This window comes from Tenrec ecaudatus, chromosome 6, assembly GCF_050624435.1.
Source record: "Tenrec ecaudatus isolate mTenEca1 chromosome 6, mTenEca1.hap1, whole genome shotgun sequence".
Classification (NCBI taxonomy): domain Eukaryota; kingdom Metazoa; phylum Chordata; class Mammalia; order Afrosoricida; family Tenrecidae; genus Tenrec; species Tenrec ecaudatus.
The window spans coordinates 92,614,522-92,638,644 of record NC_134535.1 but is presented as its reverse complement, the minus strand read 5'-3'; the positions used below and the strand labels follow the sequence as shown (position 1 = coordinate 92,638,644).

Sequence of the window (24,123 nt, the reverse complement as noted above, 5' to 3'; positions counted from 1 at the left end):
CCATCATCTTTCTTCAAAGAACTGGAAAAACTGACTACCAACTTCATATGGAGAGGGAAGAAACCCAGAATTAGCAGAGAACTCCTCAAGAAAAAGGACAGAGTGGGAGTGCTTGCTTTACCTAACTTTATCACCTATTTATTAATTTTTTTACAGTGCCACGTGGGTTTATTTGTACAACAAACAGCACAAGAAGACACCAGCGCCATGCAGGCAGCAGCCCAGGGCTCACACCAGTCCCTCTCGCCCTCACAGAGAACTCTACTTTGTAGGAGCCTGGGGGCCTTTGGGAGCTTGAGCTGGGGCAGGGGCGCCTTTGGAGCTTTTGCTGGAGTTGTGGCCTTGGCTGGAGCATCAGCCTTGCTTTGTGCCTTGGCCTTGGGCCGGCAGAGCCTCAGACCCTTGGAAATACGTGCCCGAGCCTGCTTGCCAAGCTTGGGGTGGGCAATGTAGGCCAGTCGGCTGAGCTTGTGGTTGATGCCCATTGGGATCTTGGCCTTGACCTCGGTGGGCTTCACAAGATCCTTGATGGCCTTGGCGCGAGCAGCCGCAGCCTTGGCGTTGTTGGCCTGCATTTTCTTCAGGCCCTTCTTGTGCTTCTTGGTGAAGCGCATGTTCCTCAGGAACTTGGGGTCCACCCTCTTAAGAGATTCGTATCGTTGTGACCGGGGTTTTTTTATGCCGTTTCTGTGCCATTTCCGGGATTGGTTGTGTGTGGTGTGGTTCTTGGATTTGGCCATATCTGCACCGACGCCTGAAGCTCCCGGAGCGCCAGGGACTGGGAGAGAGAGAAAGAGAGAGAGCACTTTAGCACCTATGATACAGACACAGAGGTCAAAACATTGTGGTATTGATATAAGGACAGATACTCAGACCAATAGAAAAGAACTGAAACCCCAGAAATAAAATCATCAGCATAAAGACAACTGATCTTTGATAAGGGCCCCAAAATATCAAATTGGAGGTGAATACCCTCTTCAACAAGTGGTGCTGTTAAAAATAGATATCTACCTGCAGAAAAATGAAGCAAGACCCTTACCTCACTCCATGCAGAAGAATAAACTCAAGGTGGATCACAACCTTGAGTTAAAACCCCAACCTATTAGGGCCATCAATGAGTGAATTGGGACTAACCCGAGAACCTTGGCCCAGGGAATACGTAGACTATCAGAACTAGGGAGGGACACAAACACAGAAGAGGCACAATTTATGAGTGGGATATACTGAAGATAAAACACCTGTGTACATCAACAAAATTCATAAGAGAGCCCATAGACTGGGAAAACATCTTAAGCAATGACACATCAGACAAAGCCTTATTACTAAAATCTACAGTACTCTGCTAGCTTACAAAAAGAAAAAAAACTAATTGCCCACTGAGGAGTTGGGAAAAGGACCTGAACAGAAGTTTCCCAAAGACAGAAATTTGAATGAGAAACATATGAGAAAATGTTCCCAGTCATTAGCCACAAGAGAAATGCAAATTAAAACTATGAGATACCACCTAACACCCCCAAAAATAGCCCAATTAAAAAAATCATAAAGTAACAAGTGTTAGAGAGGCTGTAGTGAGATAGGAACTCTTGTCCACTGCTGGTAGAACTGTAGATATGGAGAGACACTATGGATATCAATATGAGGATTCCTAAAAGAGATGAACATTGAGCTACCATAAGACCCAGCAATCCCCCTATTGGTCATATACCCAGTAGAGGCAAGAAACAAACCATGGCCAGACATCTGTGCTCCAATATTCATTGTGGCACAGTTCAAAACGGCAAGGAGTTGGAAACAATCCAAATTTCCATCAACAGATGAATGGATTGAAAAGCTGTGTAGTACAATGGACTACTACACATCCCTAAAAAGCAGTGATGAACGTATGAAGCTTATCACTGCATGGGAAGAACTAGAGCAGTGGTTCTCAACCTTCCGAATGCCATGACCCTTTAATACAGTTCCTCATGTTGTGGTGACCCCACCAACCATAAAATTATTTTCATTGCTACTTCATAACTGTCATTTTGCTATTGTTGTAAATCGGACGAGTCTGGTGAAAGATTTGTTCGACCCCCAAAGGTTTCGAGACCCATAGATTGAGAACCACTGAATTAGAGGAAATTATGCTAAGAGAAGTAAGCCAAGCACAAAATAACAAGTACAACATGAGTCTGCTGAGGTAAGCTTAAAAATGCAAAAAGGACATAGGGGAAAACCTACTGAATATATCCATTCCTGGGGTGAGGTCGAGGTATTATGGCAAGGGCCAGACCCAATGCAGGGAAACACATGGCAGACAACTGAAAAGGAGGGGAAAAGAAAGGAAAAATAAAGAAAAAAGACAAGGGTAGTGGGGGGACAGGGCACTAAGTCAACTCAAGGCCAGGGTATAGTTTATATCTCCACAGGAGAGGGCGAGAGGGACCAGGCTTTAACCTGCTGTGCCATGAAGTGAACGTAACATACCAGCATGAAGCAGGGCACTTTTTTATTTATTTATTTATTTATCCATCTATTTATTTATTTATTTATTTTTTATTTTTTAACAATTTATTGGGGCTGATACAATTCTTTACACAGTTCATACATATACATACATCAATTGTATAAAGCACATCTGTACAGTCTTTGCCCTAATCATTTTTTTCTCTTTTCTTCTTTTACATTTTATTAGGGACTCCAACAACTCTTACCACAATCCATACATATACGTACATCAATTGTATAAAGCACATCCATACATTCCCTGCCCCAATCATTCTCAAGGCATTTGCTCTCCACTTAAGCCCCTTGCATCAGGTCCTCTTTTACCCCCCGACCCTCCCTCCCCTTTCCCCCCTCCCTCATATGCCCTTGGTAATTCATACCTCGTTATTTTGTCATATATTGCCCTATTCGGGGTCTCCCTTCCCCCCTTCTCTGCTGTCCCTCTCCCAGGGAAGAGGTCACATGTGGATCCTTGTAATCAGTTCCCCCTTTCCAACCCACTCACCCTCCACTCTCCCAGCATCGTCCCTCACACCCTTGGTCCTGAAGGTATCATCCACCCTGGATTCCCTGTACCTCCAACCCTCATATGTACCAGTGTACAGCCTCTGTCCTATCCAGCCCTGCAAGGTAGAATTCGGATCATGGTAGTTGGGGGGAGGAAGCATCCAGGATCTGGGGGAAAGCTGTGTTCTTCATCAATACTACCTCACACCCTAGTTAACCCATCTCCTCTCTTAAGCCCCTCTATGAGGGGATCTCCATTGGCCGACACTTGGGCCTTGGGTCTCCACTCTGCACTTCCCCCTTCATTTAATATAATATATATATACACATACATATATACATATACACATATATACACATACATACACACACATATCTTTTTTTTTTTTTTTTGCATGATGCCTTATATCTGGTCCCTTGGGCACCTCGTGATCGCACTGGCCGGTGTGCTTCTTCCATGTGGGCTTATTTGTTTCTGAGCGAGATGGCCGCTTGTTCACCTTCAAGCCTTTAAGACCCCAGACACTATCTCTTTTGATAGCCGGGCACCATCAGCTTTCTTCACCACATTTGCTTGTGCACCCATTTGTCTTCAGCGATCCTATCATGGAGGTGTGCAGTCAATGATATGATTTTTTGTTCTTTGATGCCTGGTAACTGATCCCTTTGGGACCACTCGATCACACAGGCTGGTGTGTTCTTCCATGTGGACTTTGTTGATGAAGCAGGGAACTTATAGAGAGGTCTGTGGGGATGGTCTCAATCCCAACTATGTGGACACCCTTCCCGCTACCCCCAGAAGAATTCACTTCATAGGACAGCATGAAGCTACAGCTCAGGGATAGGGGCACATCTGATCAGAGCAAATAAGAGCCAACAAAGAGGGAAGGAGAGAGAGGGGAGCACATCCTAGCCCACAAGACCTGGGGAGAATATTCCTGCTCAGAGAACCCAATTTCCAGAGAGGACCATAGGGCTGGTCCCACCAGGAGACACAATGTCCCTCACTGACCCATAGTGCAAAGAGGGACAATTCCACTGGAGGCACAGTGTGGGAATTGTGCCCGATCTGAGCCCACCACACTGGGTCGACATTCTAAGGGCAAGCAAGGTGAGAAAAGCAAAGTAGTCTCCGGGAAGTAAAAAAAAATAGACTTTGGGGTCAGGGCGTGGTGCCCCCATCAGACTGGACTGGAAAATAGTCCTACAGGTCAATAAACAGACCTGGAACTACACATAGGCTTTTTTTATCCTTGGGTTTTTGTTGTTGTTTTGCTCAGTCTTGTTTTTGTGCTTATTGTCTCTGCATGTCTATCGAGATAAGATAGGTGGGATCAACAATCTGGAGGAGAAAACAATGGGGCCAAAGGTTCCAGAGGAACACAGAAGAGGGAGAGGCAGGGGAAAGGAAGTGGGTGATAACAAACCCAGGGACAAGGGAACAAGTGATCTAAACTGATGGAGAAGAGGATGTAAAAGGTCTGATAAGGCTTGATCAAGGGAAATGTAACCATGAGGAATTACTGAAACCTGAATGAAGGCCGAATATGACAGTGGGACAAGAGGAACGTAAAAGGAAATAGGGAAAGAACTAGGAGACAAATGGGCATTTATAGAGGTCTCAATAAAGACATGTCCATATGTAAATATCTTTACATATAATGATAGGGAAATAGATCTATGTACATATATTTATAGGTTCAGTATTAAGGAAGCAGACAGACATTGGGCCTCTACAAAAGTATTCCCACAACATAAGAACACATTGTTCTAATAATCTGGCTTTCCGTGATGTTCAGCTTCCCAACATGATTGCTGAAGATAAAATGTGTGTATAAGCAAATGTGGTGAAGAAAGCTGGTCTGAGGTCTTAAAGACTTGAAGATGAACAAGTGGCCATCTAGCTGAGAAGCAACAATGTCCACATAGAAGAAGTACACCAGCCCGTGTGATCATGACATGTTGGTGGGATCAGGTATCAGACATCGAAGACCCAGAACAAAAAATCATATCAATGTGAATGAGGGGGAGAGTGGAGTGGAGACCCAAAACCCATCTGTATAGAATTAGACACCCCCTTACAGAAGGGTCACAAGGAAGAGACGAACCAATCAGGGTGCAGCATAGCACCGATGAAACATACAACTTTCCTCTAGTTCTTTAAAGCTTTCTCCCCCCACGATTATGACCCCAATTCTACCTTACAATTCCAGCTTTATCAGAGCTTGTACACAGGAACAAATAAGAGCTGGAAACACAGGGAACCCATAGATAAACCCTTCAGAACCAATATTGAGAGTAGCGATATTAGGAGGATAAGGGTAAGGTTGGGGGAAAAAGAGGGCACTGATCAAAATGATCTATATATAACCTGGGAGGGACAACAGAAAAATGGATGAAGGGAGACAGAGGTCATTGTAAGACATGTAAAAAAGAATTACAAATTATCAAGGGTTCATAAGGGAGGGACTTTGGAGGAGGGAGGGGAAAAATGAGAAGCCAATACCAAGCGCTCTAGCAGAAAGAAAATGTTTTGAGAATGATGATGGCAACAAATGTATAAATGTGCTTGACACAATGGATGGATGTATGGATTGTGATAAGAGTTGCACAAGCCCCCAATAAAATGATTTAAATTAAAAAGAGAGAAAGCAATAAATTCTGTTTTTCTTGAATTTAAATGATTTAGGAGCTGGTGTGAATGGTGTCCTTCCAAAATATATGTTGAAATTTTAATCCCTGCCCCTGATTGGAAATAGAAATTTCTTTTTATTTTAATGATGCCATGCCACAATAGGGTCGATCAGAAGCCTAGTGACTTCTGAATGGTCTTATAAAAAGAACAGAACAGACAGAGACATACACACAAGGGAAGGACAGATGCTATGTGAGAACTTGTCTGCAAGGAAAGAATGCCAAGGACTTCCAGTGGTCATCAGAAATTTTGGAGAGAAACTTGCAGCAGTGATGGACATTACTGAGATCCTAATTTGGATGCTAGTCTGCAGAACTGTAAGAAAATGAATTTTTTTTCTTTGAGACCACCCACTTTTGGTATCTTTTGTTAAAACAATACTAGGTAACCAAGACAGAGGTAGTCAAGTGGAGGGTGCACTGAGGCCTTTGAACTGAGAGGAACTTGGGCCCTGAGTACAATTACTTAGATCCAAATCCCATTTTCACTAGCCGTGTAGTATTGGGAAGGGTACTTAAATGCTAAGATTTTATTTCTTCCTATGTAAAGTGTGGATGATAATGACACTACTTAAATATAGGATATCTGAAAATTAATTAACATAATGCCTAATAAAAGTGCTTACTCAAAGCGGGTTGGTTTTAAATATTTTCTCAATAAATATCAACTAGTATAAATATTAATAATACTAGGAACCTATTGTAAAGCATAGTAAACTGATATGCTCAAGTTTAAGCGGGTTTAAAAAAAATAATTTTATTAGGGGCTCATACAACTCCTATCACAATCCATACATGCATCAATTGTGTAAAGCACATTTGTACATTCATTGCCCTCATCATTCTCAAAACATTTGCTCTCCACTTAAGCCCCTGGCATAGGCTCCCCATTTTCCCCTCCCTCCTTGCTCCCCTCTCCCTCATGAACCCTTTATAACTTAAAAATTATTATTTTGTCATATCTTGCACTGTCCGATGTCTCCCTTCACCCACTTTTCTGTTGACCCTCCCCCAGAGAGGAGGTCACATGCAGATCCTTGTAATCGGTTCTCCCTTTCCACTTTACCCTTTCTCCACCCTTCTGGTATCGCCACTCTCACCACTGGTCTTGAAGGGATCATCCGCCCTGGATTCACTGTGTTTCCAGTTCTTATTTTTACCAGTGTACTACCCAGATTTGTAAGATAGAATTAGGATCATTAGGGTGGGGAGGAAGCATTTAGGAACTAGAGGAAAGTTGTATGTTTCATCATTGCTACACTACAGCCTGACTGGTTCATCTCCTCCCCGTGGCCCTTCAGTAAGGGGATGCCCAGTTGTCTACAGATGGGCTTTGGGTCTCCACCCTGCACTCCCCCTCATTCAAAATGATATGATTTTTTGTTTTGATGATGCCTAATACCTGATCCCTTCGACACCTCGTGATCGCACAGGCTGGTGTGCTTCTTCCATGTGGGCTTTGCTGCTTCTGAGCTAGATGGCTGCTTGTTCACCTTCAAGCCTTTAAGACCCCAGACACTATATCTTTTCAGTTTTCTTCACCACATTTTCTTATGCACCCATTTGTCTTCAGCAATTGTATCCGGGAGGTGAGCACACAATGACATGAATTTTTGTTTTTTGATGTCTGATAACTGATCCCTTTGACACCTCGTGAGCACGCAGGCTGGTGTGCTTCTTCCATGTGGGCTTTGATGCTTCTCAGCTGGATGGCTGCTTGTTTACCTTCAAGCCTGCTGGGCACCATCAGCTATCTTCACCACATTTGCTTATGCACCGCTTTGTCTTCAGCGATTGTGTCGGGAAGGTGAGCATCACAGAATGCCAGTTTAGTAGAACCAAGTATTCTTGCATTAAGGGAGTACTTGAGTGGAGGCCCAATGACCATCTTAAGCCAAGTTTTTAAGCACATTTTTAATGCAGTTTTTGTGGTAAAATTAGGTGCCTTGGCTGATATTCAGGTAGACTTATCAACTCTGAAGAAGCAAATGCTGTTTTATACTCATACAACGAGATAAGGTTAGACTGACCACCCTGGCTGGAGTAGAGAGCCTTTCAGCATGGGGTGGCATTAGCTCATGGCCTTGTGTGTGTGTTTGTGTGTGTGTTTGTGTGTGCATGCACTCGCATGTGTGTGCATGTGCCCACACATTATACATGAAGAAGCAGAAGAGCATGGCCTAGATGCAGGGCTAGAATGGTTTAGACTCAGAGTTTCTTGAGCATGACAATAAGAAGGGTAGGGGCTGTGGTTAAAGGTGTGATGGTAAGCCTGGTAAAGGGCCCAACTTGCCAAGGAGAGAGGTTTGGCTTCAATTTGCTTATTCCCAACGTTATAACTTTTGTTTTACATATCGGTGTTTTGAGAAGGCCAGCCAGGAAGAGAATCCATGAAAAGTTTTATTTCCCTTCTTTTAGGGAGGAAAAAAATAAAACATCCAAACCCTTGTAAATCATTAAAGACCCATTTTAAAAAAGGAGATTACAATCCTGGGAGTTATTATTTTTCTACACAGTAGAGAAATAAAAAGAAATATATTGAATTATTTGAAATATGAATTGGCCTCTGTGCTCCAGTGCCTATCTGGGACAGATTTATAAACAATGAAGAGATACAAATAACTATTGTTCAGCCCCTTCAAGGTTAAGGAACTTTAAGTGGCAAAGTAAGGATATTGAAAGAAAAGGGTTGGAGGCAAATCATTTGTAGAGCAGAAATATGAAATTTTCCTTCTACTCTGCAGTGCTCATTTATGTCTAACTAGTGCTTGGAGGTCTTTGGTTTCCCGTCTGTTCTGCCAATTTTTAAAACATTCAGAGACAGAATCGAGATTTTACCTCCTCATTTCTTTGCCTCCAAATACATTTACATAGTAAAATTGGCATCTTAAACTGATTGAGCATTTTTCATTGTGCAATATCATTGAGGTAGGACTCATATTCAAAGATTAATTTTGAAGAAGGCTTAATTTAGTTCTAAAAGTGACACACAATTGCCGTCATCAAAACTTTAATCTGATATTTCTTAGAATAATATTGGGGACTAGTGTTGGGGAGAGATGATAGGAAATTGTTTCCCATTCTAGATTAGGCAAGTGAAACACAATCAATCTGCTGATGAATGAAAATTGTTTAATAATTAAATATGAAAACTAAATGTTTCTATGTTTCAATACCAAGGATTTTGTTACATTTATCTATTTCTGAACTGGAAGTTCTTTAAATTGGCTATGATTTTTTGAAGCTATTATTGAAAAGATAAATAGAAGTACAAGCTCTGGTCCTCCTAAGCATGTAGGGTAAAGTTTGCAACCATCTAAAGTTCCACCTCAAGGTTTTCTCTCTTTCCTTGTGAGTCAGCATCGCCTTGCAGAGGTTTCTAGTGCGCCCTTCCTTTTGGGTTTTCCCTCCAAACTTTCCCTAGCTTCATCAAACCTAACCTAGCTCATGTTGCATTTCCTTAGGGCACTGACAAAGAACTGGCAATTATGGCCAAATCATGTTGTGTTTCAGTGTTGATTTGTTTTGTTTGCTCATTTAGTACTTATTGATGGCTCTGTAAGAGGATAAATCCAAAAGTCTTGCTCCTAAGGCTCCAGTTCAGAATATGCATGAATTTATCCCAAACAAAATGAGTTGAAACTGTGCCTGATACCAGGGGATGAGCTTAGTCAAGCTCTCTCAATAACACACTCATCTTAGTCTTAATAGGATGCCTTAGAAAACAGTACATTTTTAGTACTATTTGACTTCAGGGTTAATATAAAAATTTTAATAGAACTCAAGTGGCAAGTTTCCTAACTCACTGAAACAATGCACAAAGTTTATGGGAATGCCACCCCACCTAAAACCACAGTTTTGAAATGGATCAACTGTTTTAAGTAAGATGGGGAAGAGCTCAACAATGAAGTGAAGGCAGAGAGTTCAATTCAGAAGGTTATGGCAATATTTTTTGGGTGTCCAAAGGGCAATCTTGATAGATTTTCTTCAAGGACACAGAACAATCACAGTGGCTTATTATGAAGAAGTTCTAAGAAACTTGAAAATGAGGTTAGTGAGAAAAAGTTCTGGAAATTTACACTGAAACTCCCCACTCCCCTTCTCATTCTTCTAGGGAAGTATGGTAGTTACATAATCTGGTGTCAACTTGAGACTATTAAGAGTAAAGGGGTGGAATTTAGCCTGTCAATCAGGTACTAGCTTGGTGACCTCATTTGGAAGCACTATCGAGATAAACATCTCACTATAGGCCAGACCCACAGTCTTGGCTTCGTCTCCCCAAGAGACATTCCTGTTGCCAAGCTGCATGGAGCCAGAGCCCTGGAGCTGGAAGAGCCACATGGAGACACCTGCCAGCACTGAGATCCTCTCACTTCCACTGGATCTACAAGACTTCCCACCCACTGGCCTGTGATCTTCCTGCATTCAACATTATTGCATGGCTGCATGAGTCCCAAGAGGAGTTTATTTACTGGTATTGGACATATGGACTAATATTAGATTTATGCACTTGATCTGGACTAGACTGGGATGTTTTCTCAATATGCAATTGATCTTTCTTATACACATATGAGTGTCTATGAATTTGTTTCTCTAGTCTACCCGGACTAACACAGGTAGCAACGGCTGTCCTAGGAGAATTCCACTGGGGAACCTAATGCTATCCACCCTATAGTCCTGATATGGCTTATGCCGACTCCTTTCTGTCCCCTAAACTGAAAGATTATTCAAAAGGAACACAATGGGAGCCCTTCAAGGATGGAAGACCTGAGTTTTGATGTTGTGTACATTAAAGATTGCAGACTATACTGTCTTCAGAAGTGTATAGACCTCAATGGAGGGCAACAGCTTCACACAGTAATATTTTTGTTTAATACAGGCTTCTATAATTATTGTACTTACTTTCATATGTATTGTGGAACCCTGGTGGTTCAGTGGTTAAGAGCTTCACTGCTAACTCAAAGGTTACAGTTTGACCCCGCAGTCACTCCATGGGAGAAGGATGTGGCAGGCTGCGTCAGTAAGATTTATAGTTTTGGAAACCCTATGGGGGAAGTTCTACTTTGTTCATAGAGTCTCTATGATGTGATGTCAGAGGGTTTGATTTAAAAAACATATATTTATTACAGGGGATCTGGCAGTTCAGCGCGGTTAGTATTTGACTGAGAACCCAAGGTCAGAGGTTCTGAAGCCATCAATTGCTCTGTACATAGGGCTCCCTATGGGGGAAATTTACCCTGTTCTATCGAGTTGTTATGAATTGAAATAGACACATTAACAATATTTTTGTGTTTAATATTTTATATTTATCAGCACTGATTGTATAACCATATTGCACTTGCTTGAAAGTAATATAGTATGAATACTAGTGACTATATTATATAATGGTATAGTAATAATGATGCATCAAAATAATATAAACTATAAATACCTAAACTTCAATTTTCATAGTTGTAACACGGTGCAAGGATAATTTCCACCTCAGAGGTTAATTGTCAAGACCAAAGGAGGTATTCGTGTTGTGACGGTTAGGGAAATGTCAACTAGATGAGCCCGACCTATCAGTTGGGTTGCAGCCTGATGACACCTCCTTGGCATTATGAGCTATTTTGTATAACCGGAGAGACATCACAGGGCCAAATCCTCTTTGGCTCTTCACCTCTGGATCTTGCTTCTGGTTCCTCTGTTCCCTGGAGGTCGCCTGTCGATCACAGATGCCACCAGTGGATGACCAACAGTGCATTCATCTGGCCAACATCGGACCTCTGCATCCATTAGCCTGTGCCTCTGCTGTCTCTGTTTCTTCATCCTACTTCCTGTTTTTCAGCTTCCATGAGTCAAGAGAAGCCTGAATTGAACTGGATTGGACTTATTTATTTCTACAACAGCACAACTAATTTCTTGATATAAATTTCTTTTGGTATATAACACAAGTGTCACTGATTTAACTTCCCTAGAGAACCCAACCTAACACATATGAAGGAGATTGGCAGGCGATGGAGTGCTACATGAGAGTTAATTTAAAAAAAAGAGCAAGTCCTTCTGAGGGACCATTTTTCACCTCATGAAACACTGCTTTTTTTTAAAAAAATCTTTTTTACTGGGGCTCATACAACTCTGATCATAATCCATACATACATCAATTGAGCAAACACCCTTATACATTTGTTGCACTCGTCAGTCTCAAAATTCGTCTTCCTCTTGGGTTCCTGGAATCAGCTCATTTTCCTTTTTTCCCTTCCCCATCCCTCCCTGATCCCCCTCTCCCCAAACCCTTAATAGTTTATAAATTATTATTTTATCTTACCTTACACTGCTCGGTGTCTCCCCTCACCCACCTTCCCATTGCCCATCCCCCAGAGAGGTTACACCTAGATCCCCAAGATTGGTTCTCCCTTTCTACACCCCCTCCCTCCTGGTGTTGCCACTCTTACTGCCGGTCCTGAGGGGCTCATCCGTCCTAGATTCCCTGTGTTTCCAGATCCCTACTGCACCGCTATGCATCCTCTGGCCTAACTGGGTCCGCAAGGCAGAATTGGGATCATGATAATTGGGAGGGGAGGAAGCATTCAAGAACTAGAGGAAGGTTTTGGGTTTCATTGTTGCTACACTGAACCCTGAGTGACTCATCTTCTCCCCATTACCCCTCTGCAAGGGATGTCCAGCTGTCTACAGATGGGCACTGGGTCCCCATCACGCATTCCCCTCATTCACAGTGATGTGATATTTTTCTCCCCACCTTTGTTGTTTGAAACCTGGTCCCCTCTGCCCTTCACGATCACACATGTTGGTGTGCTGCTTCCATGTGGGCTTTGTTGCTTCTGGGCTAGATGGCCGCTTGTTTACTTTCCAATCTTTAAGTCCCCGGACGCTATATCTCTCAATAGCCGGGTGCCACCAGCCTTTTTCACCACACTTGCTTGTGCACACATTCTTCTTCAGCGTTTATATGAGGAAGGCGATCACACAATGATGTTTTTTGTCCCTTGGTGTCTGCTACCTGGTCCATTCAACACCTTGTATTCGCTTGGGCTGTGTGCTTCTTCTCTGTGGGCTTTGTTGCTTCTGAGCTAGATGGCCTCTTGTTTGTCTTCAAGCCATTAAGACCCCAGATGTTATATCTTTTTGATAGCTGGGCACCATCAGCTTTCTTCACCACATTTGCTTATACACACGTCTGTCTTCAGTGATTATGTCGGGAAGGCGGGTATCATGGAATGACCATTTAGCTGGGCAAGGTGCTATTGTATTGAGGAAGTGTGCTGAGGAGGCCCAATGTCCACCTGCTACCCTACTACTGAACCTATAAATATATGTACATAGGCCTATTTCCCCCATATTCATAAATATATTTACATATGTACATGTTTGTATTTAGACTTCTATGTATGCCCTTTACTTCCTACTCCTTTCCTCTATTTCCCTATGCTTTCCTCCCGTCCCACTACCATGTTCAGCCTTCATTCTGGTTTCAGTAATTCCTCTCAGTTACCTCGCCCTTAGGTCACTCCCTACCAGTCCTCCCTTCCCCTCCCTGGCACTGGTTTTGAATCACTCACTTTTCCCTTGTCCCTGTGTTGGCCAACACCTTTTCCCTTCCCCTACCTCCCACACTCTCATGTCCCTCCGGGACGGTTGGTCCTGTTGTTTTCTTCTCTCATTGTTTGTCCAGCCTATCTTATCTAGGTGGACCTGCAGATATAGTAATATGTGCATACAAATGCAGATGGCTTTGACAGCACCCAAGTGGCACATAAGAACATTGCTTCGACAGCAGCAACACTGACACGCTGATAGACAAAAAAGCCACTAACATACAAAATTTACAAGGTTAAAAAAAAAAGACAAAACAAAGACAGCAAAAACATAAAAAAATTCTGTTAGTAGTTCGAGGTCTGTTGGCCTTTAGGAGTTGAAACACTGTTTTTATAGTGAACGCTTCAGACATGAAGGTAGGCTGAAGTACAACATTATTTGTGATATGCGGCAAACAGTATTGTCTCAAGATAGTACAGTAACTTCATCCATCCCTTGTGCAACGTGATCTTTCCATAGGACTTCTCAGGCTCGCTCATCTGACGCCATGTTCTTTCATTGTGTTCTCTTGGGTCCCGCATACCTAAGCCCAGGCTCGGAGGAAGTCCCTGCATGGGGGTAATGAGACTGACGGGAGGAGCACTGGTTGAGAGCATCAATGAAGCACTAGCTGAAAACTAGCATCGGCCATCAGTAAGGACCCATCCTTCAAGTCTCCCCAGCTCAAACCAGGTTGATATAGAACACAGATATATACCACCCTCGCTGGGCAAGGGTCCAGATCTTAATCTCACAGCATCTGTGTACCTATAGAATAGCTACTTTGTGGAGGGGGGAGCGGGAAGGGAGGGGGAAAATGAGGAGCTGATGCCAAGGGCTTAAGTGGAGAGCAACTGTTTTGAGAATGATGAGGGCAATGAATATACAAAAACGCTTTACACAATTGATGTAAGTATGGATTGTGATAAGAGTAGTAAGAGCCCCCAATAAAATGATTTAAAAAAAAGAATAGTTATTTTATGCCACCAAATTTTGGAAGTATCTTACCCATCACAAGTGAAACCAGAGCAGGATTGGAGAATTCATCTACTCTGAACCTATTCTTAACATTTTAATAGGACTGTAAAAAAGATTGGTGCACTGTAATTTCTATTATTTCAATAATTCCACATTATGAGGGAAATCTGTAATTAGTGCCTAATGGAACTCCAGAGCTGCATAAAGATTTTAAAATATTGGATGCGCACACCTTTTTCACAAGCAGGATCAGACATAGTTATTGTCTTTATCACCCCCATGTTGGCCCCTCAGTCACGGAGGAAATGACTGGATAACTGCTGGTTTCCATTTCTTTAAAAGCCCCAGCAGTGAGCCTCCACATCACCCTCGATTTCACGAGAACTCTCTTTTATGTTGTTTCATAGGAAAAACATTCCATCTTTCAGAACCAGCAGCAGGCAGAGAGCAGCTGCTCAATGAATAATTTGGACAGAGACTAGAGGGGAATATACTCTCCTCTTTGCAGCTCCATGTGATACTCTGGGTTATTGGCTGTTCCTAAACCCAGATGTTTTAACTCTCTAGTTCATCTCCTCATCTGTTCAAGAAGATGGTAACCACCTCTTCTTTATTACACCTGTGGACCTTTGTTCAAATGATTTATCCTATCCAGAAGGGTCTCCTGCACTTTCGAACCCTCAAAGGTTAGCAGAAATTTCACCCTCTTAATCAAAGTTTCAGAAGTTAAAAGCAACACTTGCACCTTCTTAGCACTTTGCTGGCAACTCTCTTTGGATTCTTCACAGTGCAAGTGCCCATTTCCCTGGTCATGTTGTTCTGCCGTTCCTGGCAGGGCCAACACATTGCTCTCCTGCATGATGCCGACTGTATATTCTCAGGCAATGCTTGCTGAGTTTCATAAAGCATCCTGATGCGGAGCCCATGTTGTGTAAGCAGAGGCAAAACACTTGGCCCTCGGTCTCAGGTTGGTGCTGTGTCTGGCAGGTCTGATCCTGGAAATGGTTTGACTCTAGGAGTCTCCATCTTTCCAGGCTTGATTTTGCTCACCTGTAGAAGGAGAAGTTCAGAGTTATGTGAATGGGTCTTTTATAAAAATAGCCCTGGTTCCTGAAGAGTCTGGAACAGCCCTTGTTGAGAACAACTACTGGATTACATGATTTATAAGATGGTCACAGCTCCAGAAAGTGGACTATCTGATATCACTGTGACCTGGAGACATGGATGGAATTGTGAGCAGATTGAAATGAAAAGTTAGTACTTCAAAGACATAGCAACACAGAGTTGTTCTATTTATCTGAATAATGATTGCTACCAGTTATCAAGTCAGGCGCTCCTGCATCGCACTGGTGATGCACGATATCATTTAATCCTCATAATATATTTTAAGGGAAGACATTATTATTATTCCCACTTTATAGGTACGAAGAGTAAGGGCTAGAGAAGTCGAGTCATGAGCACCAGCGGTTTAACATGGCCACTAAGCACTGGACCTGGGCTTCGAACCGAGCCTCTCAGGCTCCACAACCTTATTCCCCAGCATTGCTGAATGGCCTCGACCTTACGTTTTTGCTTTTGCTGTGGGGAACCTTTCATGATTGTTCAAACATTTTGACACTCCGTTTTGGCAATTTGTCTCTATGTTCTATGTGATGTCTGGTTGCCAGTGCCTAGTGAGTGATGTAGGCATTTATAGTGATCATATTTTCTGTGGCTACAATAGGTTCATGGGTTGGCCATGTAATTTCTGAAAATCACAGCATAACATTCTACCATGGGTTCATAGGATGGCGTCATCATTGTATCCTCTCATAGGTACTAGGGTAGGTGGGATGTTACAAAATATATATGCTTTCCCCATGGAAATGCCTGGTGTTGAAGGAACAACCAATATTACAAGATGACCAAAGGCCAGGAAATGTAGCAAATCTTCTAGAAACTCACCCAGAGTTCTCATTAGTGGTGAGGAAATGATATCTTAGAACAATGATAACCCATTTCCCCTTGTAAAATGTTTCCTCCATAGTTATTATGCAATTAGTATCTATTGCACCCCAGATACTGTTCATGGGTCTATATGTGACTATCTTCCAGATCTACCCTTTTACCCCCTAATTTCCCTATCACTGCGTGATTTCTAACTGCATCTGGAATGCCTCCGCCTGGATAAATGGTTTCTGGCTTCTGCTGAGCAGGACCGATGGACTGACTTTCCCCTTAGGCACTTCTACAGCCCAATTTCCTAGTCTTTATTGACAGCACTCCTTCGCCTCATTCACATTTTATCTTGAGATTACGGCTTTCACTTGTTTGTGCTCCATCTTCCAATGGCTGCCCAGTTGGGTGATTTTAGCCTCTATGACGTAACGGACATTCTATTAAAAGGAGGATCATGAGTGTATTGGCACTGACTACTGTGTAGAGTTGATATGTGGTGACTGGAGTTTTTCTGATTGGAAGTCAAGTTGCAGAAGGCTACATAGAGCTGGGAGGTGGGAAGGTAGAAGTCAGACATTACATACAAACAAACGAACAAACACATTTCCCCCCTAAAACTTTGCCTTTGGCATACAAGTCAGACCATGGAACGTGGAGGGAGGAGTGTGGAGTTCAAGAAGCTAGCTTGCTTTGTTTTCTCTCTTCTTCCCTTCTTCCCCGATATCTGACCCCTTCTATTGCAAGGTGAGCAAAATTCAAACAGGTTTAAGGGCCAGGAAAAAGAGTCCCTAGACAGGGAGAAGTTAAAATAAAGAACGAAGAGGAATTCTAACAGAGTGAGGTTCCGGATGGAGCTAAGGGAATGGCCTTTAAGGTTTGAGTGAGTGGATGGGCCTCAGAGAGGGGAACACCTACCTCCCCTGGATAGGGGATCGAGCACCTGTCTCTTCACAGGATGCTTTCCTCTTTGCCCCTTCTGCTGCGTGCTGTATTTCAAGTGATCTATCACCATTCATGCATCCCCAAAATGTTGATCAGTACCATCTACTATGTGGTAGGCACGCTTCTAAGTGAGGGAGATACACTTAGACAGACCAAAGGCCAAGTCCTTGAGCTAATATTCTGGCAGAGGGCAGATATAATAAATCCACCAAGTAAATCACACTACTTTTCAGAAAATGATAGGGGTTAAGGAAAAATATTAAGTTGAGAATGAAGAAAGTTCTGGGAGGAGTGAAGAAGAGTTTCACAGAGAAAGTGAGATTCGAGCAGAGGCAAAGCAGTAGGCGAGAGTTGTGCAGATGGTTGGAGGGCGAATGGTTCCAGGAAGATGCCATGGGAATTGCAAAGACTTGGAGCAGGAGTGGGCCTGGCATCTCAGACAATTGGAGCGGGCAAGGAGTCACTGAGGTCCAAGAAGTAGTGGTTGTTGGTGCAGTGGCTGTTCATTGGGGACTTTGCAGTCATTTTAAGGACTTTGGCTTTATTCTGAGTGAGAAACTATGAGAAGGCTCTGAGCAGAAGAGGGACATCGTTTTCCTTATGTTTTCAGCGGTGTGTTTGGACGGTTGGGCTGAGGAGCGGCTGGGGGCAGGAGAGTGACTCGGCACAGTTAGGAGATGATTTCAGTCATCCAGGTGTGGGATGATGGTGACCGGAGAGAGTTGCATCAGGGGAGATGGTGAGACGGGGCCAGACTCTGTATATATTTTCAAAGTTGAGGCAGAAGAATTGCTGACGGATGACATCTGAGTCAAAGGAGACACCATGATATTTTCCCTAAACAATCAACAAACTTCTTATCTGCTCCCTAAAGAAAAGACCCTAATTTAATTTTTTATATATGTTTCATATCGCTGTGTACAGGTGTGGGTGAATTTCAGGTTTTCAGTAAAAGTTGTTTGAATGTAATTGTAAGATTTACAGCCCTCTCAACAGGCTTCATGGAATGATTATGTAATTAGTTCAAACCAAGAGCAAATCACTTGGGGGTCAGTCGATTTTGACTCACAGTGACCAGTAGGACAGAGTAGAACTTACCCACAGTGTTTAGGGCTATAAATCTTACTTTTTTTGGGGGGGTCTGTAAATATTACTTTTTTGGGGGGCCCTATAAATGTTTACAGGGGCAAACAATCACATCTTTCTCTTGTGGAGTTGCTGGTGGGTTTAAATACCTTTCTGTTCATGGTCAAGTGCTTAACCATTGCACCACCCAAGCTCCTTTAAGCTATTTAGTTGTTTCAAATATAATTTTTCTCTAACTTCGATGCCAACTCTCAAATAAGCATCTGTCTGTGGCAGCACAAATTTCTTCTATTCGTTGTTGGCTCCCCATTTGCCCCAAATCCATCCAGTTACTGCCTCGATAGCCTTACCTAGCCTGGATTTCATATACCAAAAAGCTTACAAAACACAGACAGGGAGCAATCAAATAAGGACCAACAGCAAAGACCAGACAAAACAGAGAAAGAGCTCAATAGAAAAAAAGTGGAAAACATTAAAAACTGAAACCATTTTAAATGGAGTCAAAAGGGAAGTCAAATGATAAAGTATTATATTTTAACCCAATTAAACTCTGACACAACGGACTATGCTCCATGTCTAATAGCAAGACTATTCTTGTCTTTGGGCTGTGACCAGAGGGGGTTCCTTGTTGCTGGGAGGTGTCTTCAGGTCGGTGACAGCTGGCAGCAACCCCAGGTACAACAAAAGGCGACATAAAGCAAGGTTGCTCTGTCCTCAGGATTGTTACCCTGTTTGAGCTCACTGTTGCAGCCACGGTGTCAATTCATCTTGTGGAGGGCCTTCCTCTTTTTCGTTGTCTCGCTACTTTACAAAGCATGATGTCCTTCTCCAGGGACTGGTCTCTCCTGACAGTATGTCCAACACACATGAGACGAAGTCTCACCGTCCTTGCCTTTAAAGAGCATGCTGGCTGTACATCCTCCAAGACATGTTCTTTTGGCAGCCTTTTCAACAGTCTTCGCCAGCACCACAATACAAATGCATCAAGTATTTAGTCTTCCTGATTCAATGCCCAACGTTTACAGGCTTATGAGGTAACTGAAAATACCATGACTTGGGTCAGACACACCTTCATCCTGAAAGTAGCATCCTTGCTTTACAATACTTTCAGGAGATCCTGAGCTGCAGATTTACCCAAGGTCATGTGCCATTTGATCTCATTCCTGCTGCTTCAAAGAATATTGATTATGGAGCCAAACAAGACAAAATCCTTGAAAACTTCAACTTTTTCTCTGATTATCATGATGTTACCTACTGGCCCAGTTGTGAGGATCTTCGTCTTCTTTATACTGACTTGCAATTCGTACTGAAGGCTGCAATGCTTGATCTTCAGCAGCAAATGATTCTGGTCCTCACTTTCAGCAAGCAAGATTGTGTCATCTGCATACCATAGATTGTTAATAAGCCTCCCTCCAATCCTGATGCCTCATTCTTCTTCACTTAATTTAGCTTCTTTAATGATTTGCTCAGCACACCATATGGTGAGAGAATATAAGAATCAGGACGGTGAGAGGAGACCACCCTGACACACACGTTTCTGCATTCTAAGTCATGCAGTACTCCCTTATTCCACTCACAAAATTGTCTTTTTATCCATGTGCAGGTTCTGCAAGGGTACAATGAAGTGTTTTGGAATTCCCATTCTTTTGAAGGCTATCCATAGCTTGTTATGATTCACTCATTTGAATGCCTTTGTGCAGTCAAGAGAATACAAGTAAATATCTTTCTAGTATTCTCTGCTTTCAGCCAAGATATATCTGACATCAGCCGTGTTCTATGTTGCATGTTTTCTTCTGAATCTCTGAGCCTCTGTTGATGTGTTGCTGCGATCATTGTTGGATGTCTTCAGCAAAACTTTACTTGCATGTGATAATAATGAACCTCATGTCTTTGAGTTCTGTGTTGTTAAAACTCAAATTCACGGCCACAGAGTCAATGCTGATGTATAGTGACCTGACAGGGCAGGGCAGAATAGGCACCCCTGTGAAAATGCAGGAAAGACCAGTTTTCTACTACTGTAAACAGTTACTGTCTCGGAAACTCACAGGAGGCAGTTCTACTCTGTCCTGTAAGGTCGCTCTGAGTCGGCACCAACTTGATGGCAGTGAATGAGTGATATTAATGATATTATTCCACATTTGAGCATTCTGTTGGGTTACATTTCTTTGGGATGGGTACAAATATGGGTCTCTTCAGGTCAGTTGGCCAAATAGCTGTCTTTCAAATACCTGCCATAGATGACTTAAGTAGTTCCTCAACTTGTGGAAACATTTCAATTGGTGTTCCATCAATTCCTGGAGCTTTGTTTTTGGCCAATGCCTTTAATGTAGTGTGGACTTTTTCCTTCAGTACCATTGGTTCTTGCTCATATGCGCCCTCCTGAAGTGGCTGAGTGCTCCTTTTGGTGCAGTGCTTCTGGGTATTCTTATCATCTTCCTTTAATGCATCCTGCGTCTTTCAATATTTCCCCCATAGCATTCTTTTAATAGTGCAAAGCTGACGGTGCCCGGCTATCAAAAAATATAGCATTTGGGGCCTTAAAGGCTTGAATGCAAACAAGTGGCCATCTAATTCAGAAGCAACAAAGCCCACAAGGAAGAAGCACACCAGCCTGTGGGATCACGAGGTGTGGAAAGGATCAGGTATCAGGCATCAAAGAACAAAAAATCTTATCATAGTAAATGAGGGGAGAGTGCGGAGTGGAGACCCAAAGCCCATTTGTAGGCCACTGGACACCCCCTTACAGAAGGGTCTCGGGGAGGAGATGAGTCAGTCAGGGTGTGATGTAGCAATGATGAAACATACAACTTCCCTCTAGTTCCTAAATGCTTCCTCCTCCCGCACTATCATGATCCCAATTCTACCTTACAAATCTGGTTAGACCAGAGGTTGTACACTGGTACAGATAGGAAGTGGAAACGCAGGGAATCCAGGGTGGATGATCCCTTCAGGACCTGTGGTGAGAGTGGCGATACAGGGAGGGTAGAGGGAGGTAGGTTGGAAGAGGGGAGCTGATTACAGGGGGTGGAACATTGGAAGGGTGGGTAAAGGGAAACATTGGACAGGGCAAGAAATGACAAAATAATAATTTATAAGTTATCAAGGCTTCAGGAGGGAGGGGAAAGCGGGGAGGGAGGGGGAAAATGAGCTGATGCCAGGGGCTTAAGTGGAGAGCAAATGTTTTGAGAATGATGAATGATGAAGGCAATGAATGTACAAATGCGCTTTACACAATTGATGTATGTATGGATTGTGATAAGAGTGGTATGAGCCCCTAATAAAATGATTTAAAAAAGAATTATTTTAATATTGCAAACATAGGCTTGAGCTTTTTCTTTAGTTCGTTCAGTTTAAGACATGCTGAGTGTTTTCTTCCTTTTTGGTTTTCTCACTCTAGGTTTTTGCACATTTCATTGTAATATTTTACTTTGTCTTCTCCAGCTGCCCTTTGATATTTTCTGTTCAGCTTTTAACTTAATCAGTTCTATTTGCCTTCACTGCTCTATGATTAAGAGCAGTTTGAATGATCTTGTTAGATTAGACTGGAACACCTTATCATTTGATCTCCTTTTTTGACCCATTTTAACAATGTTTCCATTTGTAATATTTCCGGCTTTATTTTCATTTGAGATTTTTCCTTTGTTTTATTTTTTTTCATTGCTGTTGAGTTTTCTTTTATTTTTTGGGGGGGTTTGTTTTCTGTATATAGAATCCAGGATAAGTAAATCTATAGAGATAGTTAGTGGATTAATAATTACTTAGGACCATGGCAGGGTGGACTAGGGAAAATAAGAGCTAAAAACAACGAGTAAGAGATGAAAATGTTCTGAAATGGATTTTGGTGCTGCTTGCCCACTTCTTAATATGATTGAGCAATTAAATTCTATGATATGTGAATTATATGCCAATAAAACTATTAAAATATATTTATAGCTTCCATGAGGGAAAGGGTTTTATTTGGTTCCCCACTAATGAATCCTCAGTGCCCAGAATAGTGCCTGGCCCACAGTGACTTCTCCTGATGAAGATTGGAGTGGGGTGACTGTGGAGAGACACCCCCCGCCCCCCATAGTGAAATAGTTCCCTTCTGCAGGCCAGGGCTGATTCATCACACAGAAAGCAGTCTGCTCAGGACTGGCTGGCTGCCTGACATATTGCACAGGATGGAGCTCCAGGCTACCACAGCTGCTGGGGTTCATTCTGTTGGTGGAATTTGCCTTGTTGCAACCAAGAGCCAGCTGGACCGAGTGCGAACCCAGGGCTGCATGGATTCCTCTGAAGTCCACTCCTGCTCCCCCAGGACATCCGCTGGCTTCTCTACTGAGGCTTCTCTAGCTGTGCTGTGCCAAAGCCCAGGCCTTTCCCAGCTGGACGAGGCTGCAGGGGAGGACTCTGGTCCCAGAACATCCCGATGGAGTGTTCAGGCCTCCTGGATGCGGAACCCTTGAAAATGGAGATTTTCTTCAGATTGAGTCTTTCAGTTAAATTTTCAAACAATACACTATTTTGAGAGTTTAAACCCTGTCTCAAAGAATAGCTTGCCCACTAAGTAGATATTAAGGGGATTGATGTACTCATGGGAGGTAAGAAAGTTAGGTCTTTCATTTGCTTGAGTACATATAAATGACGGTGTGTCCCAAACTAAACCCAGTGACAGATCATAAAACAAATCCCACAAAGTAGAACGTGGAGGGCAAGAGGATTTTATACCAGACACTCAATTGGAGCCTAGGGAAATACCTGGACATTTTTAGTTCTGAATATCCTGGACATCACCAACATATAAGAAATGCTTTAAAATGCAAGTTGAATCCAATAATGATTTACTGTTTATATATTATGTGCTCTATGTTGGAAGCTACCTGTAGAAGTCTCACCTTAAGAAGAGGGGTGAAGCAGATTGCACCAGGGGGCTAAAATTCACACTCAGTAGACCGGTGAGGACTTTGTTAGAAATCTAGAGTCAAGTGACCTGAGTTCTAATCCTAGCTCTTCCCACTTACTGGTTGTGTGATTTGGGGGAGATTGACCATTCTTTTCTGACTTCAGTTCTAGTATATAAATATGGTAATAGCCCATGGAGGTTAAGGGGGAATTAAATATGCATAACATATTTAGAACACTGCCTGAGAAATGATTAATGAGCCATTCCACTTTGCGGCTCCCAACCTTTCGCCCAGTGCTGATTCCCCTTCCCAGAAGAATTACAGTGGAGGTAGTGGGGGTAACCAAGACCTCGATGCCTACTCTGTTGCTGGAATTTGTCCCTGTGACTGACAGAACAGCCCCTTTGTGGTTCCTGACATTGATCTTGGAGTACATGGTCTTCGTTCAGCCTCTCTCCCCCGGGAGGTGGACACAGTACTGGTTTAGGCATTGTGGGAGACAGGGAACTGTAATACATGCTTTTGACTGGGCCTGCAAGGACCTAAGAAATCTCATCAGCAAGGATTACCTTGAGCAAAGAGTCCTGGAATGAAAGTCACATCCTTTGAATCCGTGAAAGAAGCCCTTGCCCTAAGAATGACCCTGACCAAGTGGACAATTTGCTGAGCAAAGCCTAAGGACACCCCAAAGTCAGAGTTTTTTCGGAAGATAGATCATGAAAGAGAGTTATTTAGTGCCTGTGCTAATGCTTTACATGGTTGCCCTCGCCAGCAGTCCTCGGACCAGGGCCAGTAACGGAGGCGCCATCACACAGCACGACCTCGAGTGAAAATTCAACCTGGGAATTTCCAAATGGTAGTTCTTATTCTAACTGTGTATAAATTAATTTAAATCATTATTATATGCAGGCATATTTTGCAAACCATATCTCAAGCCTCTGTAATTGATGGCATAGAATGACTTAGGCAGCACAGAGTACTGAAATTGCCCCCGACTGCCAAAGGAACCAAAAAAATCTGCCTGGAAGGA

The 24,123-nt window shown here is 42.8% G+C and overlaps 1 pseudogene; it reads right to left on the bottom strand.

Annotated features, from left to right (window-relative positions):
- Nucleotides 1-261: 261 nt before the first annotated feature.
- LOC142451098 (large ribosomal subunit protein eL29-like) lies at nt 262-740 on the bottom strand (annotated as a pseudogene).
- Between the last annotated feature and the right edge of the window lie 23,383 nt (nt 741-24,123).